Raw genomic sequence first — 18,214 nt, 5'->3', positions numbered from 1 at the left:
ATCCGACGTAGATTTGGTCTTTTCACATAATCCCATACTTCTTGAAGGCTTTGTTCATTTCTTTTTCCTCTTTTTTCTTTAGACTTCTCTTCTCGCTTCATTTCATCTATTTGATCCTCAATTGTTGATACTCTTTCTTCCAGTTGATTGAGTTGGTTACTGAAGCTTGTGCATTTGTCATGTATTTCTTGTGTCATGGTTTTTATCTCTTTCAGTTCGTTTATGGCCTTCTCTGCATTGATTATTCTAGTTACCCATTCTTCCATTCTTTTTTCAAGATTTTTAGTTTCTTTGCACTGGGTACATAATTCCTCCTTTAGCTCTGAGAAGTATGATGGACTGAAGCCTTCTTCCCTCAACTCGTCAAAGTCATTCTCCGTCCAGTTTTGATCTGTTGCTGGCAATGAGCTGCGCTCCTTTGGAGGGGGAGATGCGCTCTTATTTTTTGAATTTCCACCTTTTCTGCAGTGCTTTTTCCCCATCTTTGTTGTTTTATCTGCCTTTGGTCTTTGATGATGGTGATGTACTGATGGGGTTTTGGTGTGGGTGTCCTTTCTGTTTGTTAGTTTTCCATCTAACAGTCAGGACCCTCAGCTGTAGGTCTGTTGGAGATTGCTTGAGGTCCACTCCAGACCCTGCTTGCCTGAGTATCAGCAGTGTAGGCTGCAGAAGATACAATATTGCTGAACAGCAAGTCATCCTGTCTGATTCTTGCTCTGGAAGCTTCATCTCAGGGGTGTACCCCGCTGTGTGAGGTGTGGGGTGTCAGTCTGCACCTAGTAGGGGATGTCTCCCAGTTAGGCTGCTCAGGGGTCAGGGACCCACTTGAGCAGACAGTCTGTCTGTTCTCAGATCTCAACCTCCGTGTTGGGAGATCCACTGCTCTCTTCAAAGCTGTCAGACAGGGTCATTTGCATTTGCAGAGCTTTCTGCTACTTTTTGTTTAGCTGTGTGCTGTCCCCAGAGGTGGAGTCTACAGAGACAGGCAGGCCTCCTTGAGCTCCTGTGGGCTCCACCCAGTTCGAGCTTCCAGGCAGCTTTGTTTACCTACTTAAGCCTCAGCAATGGTGGGCGCCCCTCCCCCAGCCTCCCTGCTGCCTTGCAGCTAGATCACAGACTGCTGTGCTAGCAATGAGGGAGGCTCCGTGGGGGTGGGACCCTCCTGGCCAGGTGTGGGATATAATCTCCTGATGTGCCATTTGCTAAGACCCTTGTTAAAGTGCAGTATTAGGGTGGGAGTTACCCGATTTTCCAGGTATTGTGTGTCTCAGTTCCCCTGACTAGGAAAATGGATTCCCTTCCCCCTTGTGCTTCCCAGGTGAGGTGATGCCTCGCCCTGCTTCAGCTCTGGCTGGTCGGGCTGCACCAGCTGACCAGCACCTACCGGCACTCCCCAGTGAGATGAACCCAGTACCTCAGTTGAAACTGCAGAAATCACCCATCTTCTGTGTCACTCCTGCTAGGAGCTGGAAACTGGAGCTGTTCCTATTTGGCCATCTTGCTCTGGGAAACTTAATCATTATTTTAAACATAATTGTGTTAAACTTCCCACTTAAAATATCTAGAGCTGAATATCTAAAATTTAAGATCCAACTACATGCAGTCTACAAGATTATCACTTTGACTTTAAGAACACAGGTAAGCTATAATTGATGAGATGAAAAAAGATATACCATAAAAGTGGTAACCAAAAGAGAGCAGGAGTGGCTACATTCACTTCAGACAAAATATATCTTGAGTCAAAAACTGTTACAAAAGACAAAGAAAATCATTATATAATAATAAAAGTATAAATTCTCCAAGAATATTTAACAATATAAACATACGTGCACTCAGCATTAGAGCAGTTGAATATATAAAGCAAACATTGACAGAACTGAAGAAAAATAAATAGTATTATTATATTAGCAGGATAATTCAATATCCCACTTTAAATAATTGATATAACATCCAGAAAACAATCAATGAGGAAATAGTAGACTTGAACAACCATGTAGATCAAATGGATCTAACAGGCATATACAGAACATTCAACCCAACAGCAACAGAATATACATTCTTCTCAAGCACATATGCAACGTTCTTCAGGATATATGATATGTTAGGTCTCAAAGAATATCTTGACGAATTTAAGATTTAAATCATACTAAATATCATTTTTAATCACAATGAAATGAAACTAGAAATCTATAACAGAAGGAAAACTGGAGAATTCACAAGTATGTGGAAATTAAACAAACACCTCTGAACAATCAATGACTCAATAATAAATAAAAATAAAAAGTAGAAAATATCTTAAGACCTAGAAAAATTAAAACATAACACAATAAAAGCTATGGGATGCAACAAAAGCTGTGCTAAGAGAAAAGTTTATGATGATAAATATCTATATTAAAATAAGAAAAGAGAATTTCAGTAAACCTTCTAAATTTACACCTCAAAGAACTAGAAAAACATGAACAAACTTAGCTCAAAGTTAGCACAATTAAAGAAATAATATAGATTAGAGAAAAAGTAAAAGGAATAGCCGGGTGCAGTGGCTCATGCCTGTAACCCCAGCACTTTGGGAGGCCGAGGTGGGCGGATCATGAGGTCAGGAGATTGAGGCCATCCTGGCTAATACAGTGAAACATCATCTCTACTAAAAATAAAAATAATTGGCCAGGCATGGGGGCACATTCCTGTACTCCCAGCTACTCAGGAGACTGAGGCAGGAGAATAGCTTGAACCCAGGAGGCAGAGGTTGCAATGAGCCAAGATCGCGCCATTGCACTCCAGCCTGGCGACAGAGCAAGACTCCATCTCAAATAAAATAAATTAAAAAGAATAAAGAATAGAAAAAATCGACAGTACTAAGAACTGGTTTAGAAAAATCTAAACAACATTGATAAATCATGGCTAGATTCCCTTAGAAAAAGAAAGGGAGGAGACACAAATAAATTAAATCAGAAATAAAAGAGGATAAATTACAATTGGTTTCACAAAAATAAAAAGGATTACAGGAGACTATTATGAACAATTATATACCAACACATTGATTAAAATAGAAGTGTTGGAGAAGAGGTCCCCAGATGACCCTGACTTGGCTAATCCAGCTCTTCCCCATCCTTCTTGTAGCTCTGAGGATAACTGTAGGAAGTGCTAGAATGCAATGGCCATAGATAAGAATAAATTGACAGGCCGGGCGCGGTGGCTCAAGCCTGTAATCCCAGCACTTTGGGAGCCCGAGGCAGGCGGATCACGAGGTCAGGATATCGAGACCATCCTGGCTAACACGGTGAAACCCTGTCTCTACTAAAAAATACAAAAAACTAGCCGGGCGAGGTGGCGGGCGCCTGTAGTCCAGCTACTTGGGAGGCTGAGGCAGGAGAATGGCATAAACCTAGGAGGTGGAGCTTGCAGTGAGCTGAGATCCAGCCACTGCACTCCAGCCTGGGTGACAGAGCGAGACTCCGTCTCAAAAAAAAAAAAAAAGAATAAATTGACAGAACACCCGTTGCTCTCAACTGGTCACTACTAAAACAACACTTGTATTCCACATGCTCAGTGGTGTTAGAGGTAAAAAGCCAGATTAGAGTGCTTTTGGGTTTCTGCAGTTGTGGTGCAAAGTGGGAAACAGGCAGACAAGATTATCTCTGCCCTAAGCATTATTTTTTTCTTTTTTGAGACAGGGTCTCATTTGCTAACCCAGGTTACAGTGCAATGGCTCCATCTTGGCTCACTTCAACCTCTGCCTCCTGGGATCAAGAGATCTTCCTGCCTCAGCCTCCCAAGTAGCTGGGACTACAGACAAGCACCACTACGCCTGGCTAATTTTTATATTTTTTGTAGAGACTGGGTTTCATCAGGTTGCCCAGGCTGGTCTTGAACTCCTAGACTCAAGCAATCCACCCACCTTGGCCTCCCAAAATACTGGGATTACAGGCATGAACCACTATGTGTGGCCACTGCCCTGAGCACTTTTTCTGAGCCTTGGAGTACTAGCTTGCCACGAAAATTAGATTTCTGTTGATTTTTGCTTCCTGTTTGTGAATAATAAAGTTGCTTTCCCTGACTCCAATACTGTAATACTAATAATAACAACAACATGTTAAGACCTAGGCAATATTCAAAGTTGTAAACTGGGACAATAAACACACAAAAATTAAACATTTAAAAAAGGTCAAAATCACAGATGGAGTTAAAGTATAGAATTTTTTTTCATGTTTTTGCCTTTGTAATCAAAGTTAAGTATTCATTTATTTAAAATAACTTGCTATATCAATAAGATATTTTTATAAACATCATGGTAACCACACAGCAAATACCTGTAGTAGTAAATTAAAATTGAAAAGCAGCAAATCAAAACATACTGCCAGAGAATATTACTAAATCACATAAGAAAACATTAAGAAAGAAAGATAAGATACAGAATCACTAGAAAACAAGAAACAAAATGGCAGTAGTAAGTCTTTTCCTGTAAATAATAACATTAAATGTAAATGGACTAAATTCTCCAATTAACAGACATAGAGTGGCTCAATGAATAAAATTACAAGACCTAAAATGTTTGCTCCCTACGAGAAACTCACTTCATCTATAGACACATAAACTGAAAGTTAAGGCATGGAAAATAATCCTATGCAAACGGAAAACAAAAAAGAACAAGAGAAGCTATACTTATATTATTTAGATGAAACAGATTTCAAGTCAAAGACAGTAAAAGAGATAAAGAAAGTCAGTATATAATGATGAAGGGTTCAATTAAGCAGAAAGATAAATACACACACACACACACACCTAACACATAGGCACTCAAATATATAAAGCAAATATTAATATACATTAAAGAAGAGATAGACTCAAATTTAATAATAGCGGAAGACAGATTCATCCCACTCTCAGTAATGGACATATCATCCAGACAGGGAAGTGACAAAGAAACATTGGACTTAAACTACACTCTAGAACAAATGAATGTAATTGACATTTCTAAAACACTTCATCCAACTGTTGCAAAATACTCGTTATCCTCATTAACACATGGAATTTTCTACAGAGTAGACCATATACTATGGCATAGCGAAGTTTCCACAAATACAAAATATTCAAATCATATTAACTTTCCTTTCCTACCACAATGGAATAACAAGAAGAATTTTGGAAAATATAGAAACATATGAAAATTAAACATATGCTCTCAAAGGATCAATGCGTCAAGGAAGAAATTAAGAAGAAAATTTAAACATTTTTGAAAGAAACGAAAACAGAAACACAACATACCAAAATCTATTGAATATAGCAAAAGCATTGTTAAAAGGTAAGTTTATAGTAATAAATACCTACATCAAAAATGTAAAAATATTTCAAATAAACTATGCTCCTCCAAGAACTAGAAAAGCAAGAACAAATCAAACCCAAAATTGGTAGAAGAAAAGAAATAATACAGATCAAACAGAAATAAATATAAATCAAGACAAAAAATCAATGAAGCAAAACGTTGGCTTTTTTTGAAAATATAAACAAAATTATCAAAACTTTAGCTGCACTAACCAAAAAAAGAGAGAAGTACCAAATAAGTAAAATCTGAAACAAATTGGGAAACCTTGAAAGAATGAAAAAAGTCCTGACATGTACCTATCAAGATTGAATTATGAAGAAATAAAAAATCTTAACAGACCAATAATGGGTAACAGAATTGAATTTGTAATCAAACTCCCTCAACAAAAGTGTCCGAGACCCTGATGACTTCACTGCTGAGTTCTACAGAATATTGAAAAGAGAACCAGCACCAGTCCTCATCAAAATAGTCCAAAAAGTTGAGGAAGAAGGAATACTTTTAGACTCATTCTCTACAAGTCCAGTATCACCTTGATACCAAAACCAGACAAGAATACAACAACAACAACAACAACAACAAAAAAAAAAAAAAAAAAAAAAAAGAATACAACAACAACAACAACAACGACAACAAAAAAAACTACAGGGCATCATTTCTGATGAACATAGATGCAAAAGTACACAACAAAATACCAGCAAACTGAATTCAACAACACTTTAAAAAAATCACTTCCCTAATCAAGTTGTATTCATCCAAGGGAAGTAAGGATGGATCAATAAATGGAAATAAATAAAAGTGACACATCACGCCAACAGAATCAAAGACAGAAACCATATAGTAATTTCCATAGATGCTGGAAAAGCATTAAACAAAACTAAACGTCCATTTGCAACAAAAAACGCTCCAAAACTGGGTCAAGAGGGAGCATACCTCAAAGCAATAAACACCATATATGAAAAACCCATAGCGAACACCATACTTAATGCAGAAAAACTGAAAGCTTCCCTTGTAAGATCTGGAACAAGACAAGGATGCTCACTGTCACCACTTATATTCAATATAGTACGAAAACCCCTAGTCAGAGAAATTTGGCAAGAGAAAGAAATAAAGGAATCCAAATTGGAAAAAAAAGAGGTCAAATTACCCTTGTTCACAGGCAACATCATATTATATTTAGAAAAAACTAAAGACCCCACCAAAAAAGTGTGAGAACTGATAAATTCAGTAAAATTTCAGAGTAAAACATAAACATAAAAATCTGTAGCATTTAATTACTTCAACAGTGACTAATCTGAAAAAAATAAATCAAAAAAGCAATATCATTTACAATAGCTATAAAAGTATAAAATGCATAGGAATAAATTTAACCAAAAAAATGAAAGATCTGTACAAGGGATACTATAAAACATTGATGAAATGAATTGAAAAAGACATAAAAATTAAGACAGTATTCCATGCTCATGGACTGAATGAACTAATACACTTAAAAGGGCTAGACTAATCCAAGCAATCTACAGATTCAATACAATCTATATAAAAATGCCAATGACATTATTTGCAGAAATAAAAATAATTCTAAAATTTGTATAGAATCACAAAAGACTCTGAATAGCCAAATCAGTCTTGAGCAAAAAGAACAAAACTAGAGGCATCACACTACCTATCTTCAAAGTATACTACAAATTTATAGTTACCAAAGCAGTATAGTACTGACAGAAAAACAGACACATAGACCAACGGAACAGAGTAGAGAAGCCAAAACTCAATCCATGAATTTACAGCTAACTCATTTCTGTGAAAGGTCACAAAAATATACATTGAAGAAAGGACAGTCTAATACATGTTTTTTGGAAAAACTGGATAGTCATGTGTAGAAAAATGAAGCTAGACCACTATCTCTACTGTATGCAAAAATCAAATAAAATGAATTAAATACTTAAATGTAAAAACAAATACCATGAATCTACTAAAAAATCATTGTGGATGTACTTCGGGACATTGGTCTGGGCAAATAAATTTTTATGTGAGACCTCAAAGTCACAGGCAAAGAAAGCAAAAATAGACAAATAAGATTACATCAAGTTAAAAAGTGGCTGCACCGCAAAGGAAATAATCAGAAAAGTGAAAAGCCAACCAACATAATGAAAGAAAATATTTGCAAAGTATCTATCCAACAAAGAATTAATAACCAGAGTATATAAGAAACTCAAACCAGCCAAGAGACAATCAAATAAAAATAATCCAATTAAACATGTCTAAAAGATCTGAGTAGACATTTCCCAGAAGACATACAAATGGCCAACAGATATATGAAAAAATGCTCAATATCATTACTTATCAGAGAGATGCAAATCAAAACCACAATGAGATATCATCTCATCTCACTTAAAATGTTTTTTATAAAAAATAAGGGATGTTGGAGAGGATATGCAGAAAAACAAACACTCCCACGGTTGGTGGGAATGTAAGCTAGTACAGCTGCTATGTAAAAAAGTATGGAGGTTCATAAAAAAAAATAACAAAAACAAACAAACAAACAAACAAAACAACTGAAAATAGAATTACCATATGATCCAGCAATTCTATTACTGGGTATATATTCAAAAGAAAGAAATCATGTCTATTTCAGTACTCTTCACAATAGCCAATATGGAATCAAAGTGTCCATTAACAGAGAAATGGATAAAGAAAATGTGGTACATATACACAAAGAAATATTATTCAGCCATAAAATGAATGAAATTCTGTCATTTGCAGTAATGTGGATGGAACTGGAGGTCACTGTGTTAAGCAAAATTAGAGGAGCATGAAAAGACAAATATCACATGTACTCACTCATTGTAGGCCCTAAAAAAGTGGATCTCTTGGAGGTAGAGAGTTGATTGTTGGTTATCAGGGGCTAAGAAAGATGAAGGGAGAGAGAAAGATAAAGAAAGTTTGGTTAACAGGTATAAAAATACAGTTATGTAGAAAGGAAATGTTCTAGTGTTCTATAGTATGATAGGGTAACTGTAGTTAACAATAATTTATTATGTATTTCAAAATAGCTAGAAGAGAAGAATTAGAATATTCGCAGCATAAAGAAAAGATAAATGTTTGACGTGATGGATGCCTCAAGTATCCCAATTTGATCATTATACATTGTATGAATATATCAATATATCACATCTACTCCAAATTTGTACAACTATTATGTATCAATAAAGTATAGCAAAACTCATAGAATATGGAGAGGTAGAATAGTAGTTGCCTAGGGCTTAGGTAAGGGGAAAATGGGGAGTTACAATTCAATAGGTATAGTTTCAGTTATGCAAGATGAAATTCTAGAGATCTGCTATAGAACATTGTACCTATAGTTAACTAGACTGTGTTGTAATATTAATTTTTATGATAGATTTCATACAATGAAAAGTAAATCCTTGAATGTGTAATATTTCTGAGCTTATTTCCATAAAATAAACTTCAGTAAAGAATCTGCACAGTAGATCCTTTGAGCTTATGTACATAAATAACAGATAATGATCTTACATAAATGACTACTTGTGTAATTTTAGTATTAACTCAATATTCCTTCATCATATAACCCTCTAGTTCTATAGAGAAACAGTGTAGAATAGCGGTTAAAAAGTGACTCAGAGGTAGCTTGTTTGAACAATCCAGGTATAACCACAAAGCTGGCTAAGTTTGAAAAGTTATTTAGTCTTTATTTGCTTCAATTACCTCATCTATACAAACAAAGATACTATTATTACTATTAAATGAGATCATATATGGAATGTTCCTGACTCATCATAAGTACTTAATGAGTAATAGCCATTATTATGTTTTCCTTTGCATGGGCCATTTGTGTTAATTTTCTTTTGTTCCCATTACAAATTACTACAAATTTAGCAGAGCAACACTCCACAAATATGTTTTATGTTTGTTTTCCGTTTGTTTTATAGATTAGAAGTCTGACATGAATCTCACTGGGCTAAAATCAAGGTGTTGGTGAGGCTGTATTTTTTTCTGCAGGTTATAGGAGAGAATCTATTCCCCATCTTATTTGGGTTATTAGCAAAGTTTAATTCCTGGTGATTGTTGGTGAGGATCCTTTTACTTTGCTGGCTGTCAACCGAGGGTCATCCTGTGTTTCCAGAGGTCACTGTTATTCCTTGGCTCATGACTACCTTTCTCCTTCTTCAAGGTAAGCAGTAGTGGGCTAAGGTCTTCCCGTACTTTAAATCTTTCTGGCCATCCTTCCCCCACATGTCTCTAATTGACTTGCTTTCCTCTTTCTTTCATTTTTAGGGCCCATATGAATACATTGGGCCCACATGTATTATCCAGGATAATCGCTCTATCCTTAAGGTCCTTAACATAAATTCCATCTTCATAGCTCCACTTGCCATGTAACGTAACATATTCACAGATCAGAGCGTGAATACAAAGACATATTTTGGTAAGAAAGCATTATTCTGCCTACAACACCATAAAACTAACTTTTCCAGTTCTCTTACATGTATATTGTAACAACCAATTCAGAATGTTATGCGCATCTAGTCAGGACTTAAAAATAAAATTTATTGGTCATTGCAAAGAAGTAAACATACACCTTAGCTATTTAAGACAATGATAAAAGGTGTTGACTCTTCACTTTAGAACACCCATATAGTGAATATATAAATAACAAGAGCTATGACATATTGAGAGAATTCATTTTCCTAAATTTATATTTATAGCTCCTCTCAAAATATTATGATATAATAAAGAATGCCTATAATATACTATTAATTGAGTATACAGGTCCAGTGTAATTGAAGTAAAATCAATCAATTCCCTTACACTATGGACTAAAATTCTTTTAATTTATAGATACAACACACAGATTATTTTATCTCTTTTATAGTTCATTTTCTACCCAATTCTACAAGTTAAATGTTATTATAGGCATAAATCTTACCAATGTATTTAAGATTAACTTAGAATAAATGTATAAGGCTTTGCAAAAAATAATTAATGTATGTGTTAGTCATGGTTCTCCAGAAACAAAACCAATAAAAGATGATAGATATAGACAGATGATAGATAGACCGATAGATTTATTATGAGAAATTGGATCACATCATTATGGAGGTTGAGAAGTCCAATAATTTGTTAGTGACATAATTTAGTCTGAGTCGGAAGGACTGAGAGCCAATGAACTTGATTATGTAAATCCTAATCAGAGGGCAGGAGAAAATGAGATAAGACGTTCCAACTCAAGTAGTAAGGCATAAATAAACAAGCAAATTCCTCATTCCTCTACCTTTTGTTCTACTCAGGTCGTTATTGGATTTGATGATGCCCAACAAGATTGAGGAGGGAAATCTACCTTATTGAGTTCACCGAAGTAAATGTTAATGTCACCTGGAAACACACAGACACATTCAGAAAAAAATGTTTAATCTGAGCACTCCATGACCCAAGCAATTTCATTCAAACACTGAGAGAGTAGCTGTCATTTCTCAGACATTTTTTGTTTGGATGCTAAGAATTTAACAACACAACAAATATAGCAAAATCTTTTCCCTGTGAAAATTTCCCCAGTATGGAAGACAGACAAATAAACAGACCATTTGTATTCAAAGTATTATTAATACTGATAGATATGTGCACTAATAGCACTAGCAACAAATGAGACTAATCCAGCTTTTGTATTAGGAAATTTTAAAATGGCAGAGATGAAGTAAAGTCTGTTGTAAATAGCAGTCAGATGTCTTCTTTTGAAAAGTGTGCTCATATCCTTTGCGCACTGTTTGGTGGGGTTGTCTTTTTCTTGTAAGTTTGTTTAAGTTCCTTGTAGATTCTGGATATTAGCCCTTTGTCAGATGGATAGATTGCAAAATTTTCTCCCATTCTGTAGGTTGCCTGTTCACTCTGATGATAATTTATTTTGCTGTGCAGAAGCTCTTTAGTTTAATTAGATCTCACTTGTCAATTTTGGCTTTTGTTGCAATTGCTTTTGGTGTTTTAGTCATGAAATCTTTGCCCATGCCAACATACATGTGAAAAAAAGCTCGTCATCACTGGTCATTAGAGAAATGCAAATTAAAACAACAATAAGACACCATCTCATGCCAGTTAGAATGGTGATCATTAAAAAGTCAGGAAACAACAGATGCAGGAGAGGATGTGGTGAAATAGGAAAGCTTTTACAGCGTTGGTGGGAGTGTAAATTAGTTCAACCATTGTGGAAGACAGTGTGGCAATTCCTCAAGGATCTAGAACTAGAAATACCATTTGACCCAGCAATCCCATTACTAGGTACATACCCAAAGGATTATAAATCATTCTACTATAAAGACACATGCACACATATGCTTATTGCAGCACTATTCACAATAGCAAAGACTTGGAACCAACCCAAATGCCCATCAATAATAGACTGGATAAAGAAAATATGGCATATATACACTATGGAATACTATGCAGCCATAAAAAGAATGGGTTCATGTCCTCTGCAGGGACGTGGATGTAGCTGGAAACCATCATTCTCAGCAAACTAACACAGGAACAAGAAACCAAACACTGCATGTTCTCACTCATAAGTGGGAGTTGAGCAATAAAAACACATAGTCACAGGGAAGGGAACATCACACCTGTAGGGGGGTGGGGGGCAAGGGGAGGGATACCATTAGGAGGAATACCTAATGTAGATGATGGGCTGACGGGTTCAGCAAACCACCATGGCACATGTATACCTAAGTAACAAATCTGCACGTTGTGCACATGTATCCCAGAACTTAAAGTATAATAATAATAAATAAAATAGCAGTTAGATCTTTAGGTTGTCTGTTTACATAACTGATGTAAAATAACTATGTATAGCTATATTGGTATTCAAAAATTAGATAGTAGATATATCATACCTATGTTTAGAAAAAAGAATATTCAATGGTTTAACATATCATTCATTACTTGAAAGAAAGGGAACCAAAACACATGAAAAGTGAATAAACGAAACATTATTTTTCTATGTATTGAGTAATAACATCATTAAATTACTGAAGATAGAAATGAGACTAAATTTCTGCATTCCAGGGATCCAAAGGAAGAAGCATGTGCATATTTCTGAGGGATATATGATGAAAACGACGAGAACTGTAATTAGTAAAACTGAACTGTCATTTTCAAAATGTAAGGTTAATAGAATAAACACACCTAAGTTAAGAATAAAAAGTAACATTTTAGCAAATCCTTGATTTATGGACAGAACTTGTTACATTTTATCAGCACAGTTGTGGATTAGGCTTTCTGCAACAGCACTTTTAACTTAAACCTCTTCTATTATAATACTAATAACCCAACATAGTGGTTTGTATACAAAAGTTTTCGTTGTTTTTGATTTTTTTTTTTAATCAGAGTGTTAAAACTTTTACTGTTAATATATCTATTAGTTTTAAAGTCCAATTGCGGTGGGGATAATAAGAAAATATATTTTTTAATGGAGCATGACTGCTTGGGGAATGGTTGTACCCATCATAATGTCAAGAGTGTATTCATTGGTTGAATGTATTCATTTTTGGCCAGGTTAATGTCTTGGAATTATTCCTACAAAAGTGACTGTATTAATTTCCATTCCATTTCAATACTTTACATGAACATGAAAGCCTAATGCAAAGTCTAACTCTTAAAAAAGAAAACTGTAATACTCTGCATATTATAGGGATTAAAACAAATTTGGCTGAAGGTTTTCAGGCATTAATATTAAATATTTTTTTGTGAATGTTATCTATAAAAGCATACTTTCCAAATCCCTCCTGGGTGATTATCAGTGAATTGTTTAAAATTTCTATTCTACTCTCCTTTCAGATCACTAACTGTCCATTCAGTAATTTTTAGCCTGAGTCCCTGAGCCAACGTTAAATTATAATTCATTTAACTATCCCTGGCACATTTAGAGCCAGACTTTCACTGTAGTTCAATGAAGCCTTCTGCTGTATGTGATAACCAAGTTAAATTGTGATAATAAATGAACAGTGGGATATAATTAACTGATAGTAGAAGTAGTTATGAACATTAGAAAGGGAAGGTAGATAGCAAAAAATATGATTCATGTTCATGTTCTAATGTATTTCCACAAACATTATTTTTATGTATCACATTGTGTTATCTGTTGTTAGAGAAGTATTATTTCAATAGTAGTAAGGTCAAAACAAAGGACAACCTTTCATGCATGCATCTATCCATCGAACATTTATTGAGCACTTACTGTGTGTCAGACTGTGTATTAAGCATAAGTGGATAAAAAATATTGACAAATAGGTGTGAGCCAATATAATAATTTTACAGTGGTGCAATGACCCACTTTCTATGAAAATATAGAGGAGAAAATAAAATTATATTGGGTGCGAGGCTAGCAGGTATAACACATAGTTTTGGAGGGATAAATTGGGCTTCATTGAGAAAGTCCTTGCTGATTGCACTGAGGAGTTTGAAATCTGCACTGTAGGACATAAGTATCTGGAAGTGGAAGTTTGCTAGGGTTTCATTGCTAAAGTATACTAACAATACCCAAAATGGCAATGCTTGCAAATGTATGGTTTATTGAAGAGATACAGAATAATATAGTGACCATGTTAAAATTAATAAATGAATCACTGTCAAAGACTGTCTCACAGCATTGGATCCAGGAAAGCTAGACATAAGTTTCATTTGTGCTCAAATATAAGGTCCATTCTTGCAATGTAAACAGCTACAATGGCAGAGACCCCAGGGACCTCAAAGAGACCATGTGCAAGTCATCAATTTCACTGTTAATAAAAAACAATGCTGAAAAGCAGATACAAAACTTCCTAAACCTCCTTTTCCCTACCATGGCAAAGAAATACATGTTTTCATCAGGGATCAGTATGAGACAGGTACATTTTTTATTTAGGCAAGACAGCCCAGGTCAATACTAAATCTGCTGGAATTAACTCACACAGCACAGGATGCAATGGAGAATTCTAAGCACAGTATATATTCCCTGACTATGCATTGCGTTTTTAATATAAATTTAAATGGGGAAGTGAGAATTTCCCAGGGACGTTTATTTCATGCAAATGTTTCCAGGAGTGACAAAACGAGAAATACATATAAAAAGTCTCTGATTTGAAACAGATTTTAAATCTATATTATGATAGACACGTAATTAAAAATATCATTTTTAAATTGAAATATTAGAACTTTAAAATTTAAATATGGGCTTAACTATAATTAAAAGGAATTAATAAATTTTAATAGTATGAAATGCCTTATCCATCTCTATGTCACTATTTTCTTTTGTACTTATCCTGTTCTTAGATAAACCCAAATGATTTTTATATAATTTCAAGATCCAATATGGTCTGACTCTGACTTACCTATACGAATCTCGTTTTACCCAATGACCTCTTTTATAAATTTCCTTGCTTGTATCTCTGATTGGAGTCCCAAACACAATATAACAAATAAAGTGACAGTGGACACCTTGTTTTGCTCCTGATTATAGAAACATTCCATCATTGATTGAAGGATTAAATGATTCAGTGATGAAAACATTCAACCATTTACAATTAAATCATTTTTCTTAGTTGGACTTTAACAGTTGAGGAATTTCCTTCTATTCCTGGCTCACTGAGTATTATTATTATGAAAGTATGCTGGGTCACATCAATGGATCTTTCTGCATCCATAGAGATTTCATGAAGCATTTTTCCCTTATTCTGTTAATGTGATATTTGTATTGATAGATTTTTATGGTGAGTCAAATCTACATTCTCCTATGATAAATACTTACTGGTCATCGTGTAAAATCCTATTTATATGTTGCTGGAATTAGTTTACTAATAATTTGTTGAGAATTTTTACAACTATATTACTAAGGGATAATAATATGTAGTTTTCATGTTATGACTGTCTGGTGTTGGTATCACTTTAATACTGAATTCATAGTATGAAATGGGAAGTATGACTTCTTATTCTCCTTTTTGTAGAAGATCTTGTGAAAATTGGTATTACTTCTTCAACTGCGTTCCAGAATTTGCCTGTAAACCCATTTAGTCCAGGAATAGGCTCAGGGCAATTGCTAAAATTTTACTTTGTTTTGTTTGTTTTTCAGTTACTAATTATATCCCCTTACTTGTAAGCCTATTCTGATTTTCTATTTCTTCTTGAGTCAGTCTCAGTAGTTTATGCCATTCGAGGAAGATGTTCATTGCATCTGGGTTTTCTAATAATTTGACATTCAATTGTTCACAATATTCATGTAAAATGATATTTTTTTTTATTTCTGTAAGGTGTGTAGTGGTGTTTATTTCCGATGCTTGATTGAAGTAATCTGAAACTACTTTCCTACTTTTGCAGTCATTGTAGTTAAAGGATCATTAAATTTGTTGTTCTATTCAAAGAACTAACTTTTGTTTTTATTGGTTTCTATTATTTATCTGCTTTCTATTTTATGAATTTCAGATATCATTTTATTATTTTTTTCATTTTTCATTTCTGTGGGTATATAGTAGATGTATGTATTTATGGAGAACATTAGATGTTTTTATATAGGCATGTATCATAACCACATCATGAAGAATGGACTATCAATCTCCTGAAGCAGTTATCTTTTGTGTTAATAAACAATCCAATTATACTCATTTAGTTATTTTAAAATATACGTTTAAATTATTAATGACTATAGTCACCCAGTTGTGCTGCCAAATAGTAGATCATATTCATTTTTTCGAACTACTTTTTGCACTTGTTAACCACCCACAACTCCCCCTCACAGCCTACTACCTTTCCCAGCCACTGGTAACCGTCCTTCTACTCTCTGTCTCCATGAATTCAACTGTTCTTATTCTTACATGCCACAAATAAGTGAGAACATGCGATATTAGTCTTTATATGCCTGATTTATTTCAAATAACATAATTATCTACAGTTCCATTTATTTTTATTTATTTATTTATTTATTGCAAATAACAGGATCTCATTTATTTTTTATGGCTGAATAGTGGTCCACTGTGTGTATGTCCCACATTTTCTTGATCCATTTATCTGTTGATAAACACTTAGATTGTTTTTAAATTTTGGCTGTTGTGAATAGTGCAACAACAAATATAGGAGTGTAGACATTTCTTTGATATACTGATTTCCTTTCTTTTGGGTGTACACCCATCAGGAGGATTCCTAAATCATATGATAGCCCTATTTTAATTTTTTGAGGAACCTCAAATCTGTAATTTGAGGAGTCTCAAATCTGTAGTAATTGTACTAATTTACATTACCACCAACAGTGTGCAAGGGCATCCTTTTCTCCAAATCCTTGCCAGCATTTGTTATTGACTGTCTTTTGGATATAAGCCATTTAACCTGGGATGAGATTATAGCTCATTGTGGTTTTGATTTTCATTGCTCTCATGACAAATAATGTTGAACAGCTTTTCATATGCCTGTTTGCCATTCATGTATCTTCATTCGAGAAATGTCTATTCAACTCTTGTGTCCATTTTCAAAGTCAGATTATCAGATTTTTTCCCACAGATTAGTTAGAGCTCTTTATATGTTATGGTAAATAGTTCCTTGTCAGATGGGTACTTTGTAAATATTTTCTCCTATTCTCTCTCTTTACTTTGTTGGTTGTTTCTCTTATGGTACAGAGGCTGTTCAACTTGAAGTGATCCCATTTGTTCATTTTTGCTTTGGTGGCCTCTATTTCTTGGGTATTACTCAAACAATTTTTGCCCAAATCAATGTCCTGGAAATTTTCCCTAATGTTTTCTTGTGGTAGTTTCATGGTTTAAGGTCTTAGGTTTAAGTCTTTAATTCATTTTGTTTGATTTTTTTTTAATGTAATGAGAGAGCAGAGTCTAGTTTCATTCTGCATATGAATGTTCAGTTTCCCAAGCACCATTTATTGAAGTGACTGTCTTTACACCTTGGCACCTTTGTCGAAAATGAGTTCACTGTAGGTATGTGGATTTCTTTCTGCATTCTTTATTCTTCTTTATTGTTTTATATGTCTGTTTTCATGAGAATACTGTGCTGTTTTGGTTACTATAGCTCTGTAGTATAATTGGAAGCCAGATAATTTGGTTCCTCCAGTTTGGTAACTTCTTCCTCAGGATAGCTATGACTATTCTGGGTCTTTTTTAGTTGCATACAAATTTTAAGATTGTTTTTTGTATTTCTGTTAAGAATGTCATTGGCATTTTGATAGGAATTGCATTGAATCTGTAGATGGTTTTGGATAGCATGGACATTTTAACAATATTCGTTCTTCTAATCCATGACACTGGAATCATTCCACTTTTGGGTGTCCACTTTAATTTCATGTATTGATGTTTTATAGTTTACATTATAGAAATTTTTTATTTCTTAGGTTAATTCCTAGGCATTTAATTTTATTTGTGGCTATTGTGAATAAGATGATGATCATGATGATGATGATGATGATTATTATTATTTTGAGATGGAGTCTCACTCTGTTGCCCAGGCAGGAGTGCAGTGGCACGATCTCAGCTCACCACAACCTCTGCTTCCCAGGTTCAAGTGATTCTCATGCTGCAGCCTCCCAAGTAGCTGGAATTACAGATGTGTACCACCACACCCAGCTAATTTTTGTATTTTTTGGTAGAGACAGGGTTTGCCATGTTGGCGAGGCTAGTCTCGAACTCCTGACCTCAGGTAATCCTCCCGCCTCAACCTCCCAAAGTGCTGGGATGATGGGCATGAGCCACTGCACTCGACCAGATTATTTTTTTTAAATTTGCATTTCTGATGGCTCACTGTTGGCATAGACAAATGCTACTGGTATTTGTATGTTGATTTTGTATCTTGCAACATTATTGAATTTGTTCATCAGTTCTAATAGCATTTTGGTGAAGTATTTAGGTATCTTTCAAATAAGAGATCATA

The sequence above is a fragment of the Papio anubis genome, chromosome X (assembly GCF_008728515.1).
Source record: "Papio anubis isolate 15944 chromosome X, Panubis1.0, whole genome shotgun sequence".
NCBI classification, from domain to species: domain Eukaryota; kingdom Metazoa; phylum Chordata; class Mammalia; order Primates; family Cercopithecidae; genus Papio; species Papio anubis.
The sequence above is the reverse complement of the archived record's forward strand: the minus strand, read 5'-3'. Positions refer to the sequence as shown.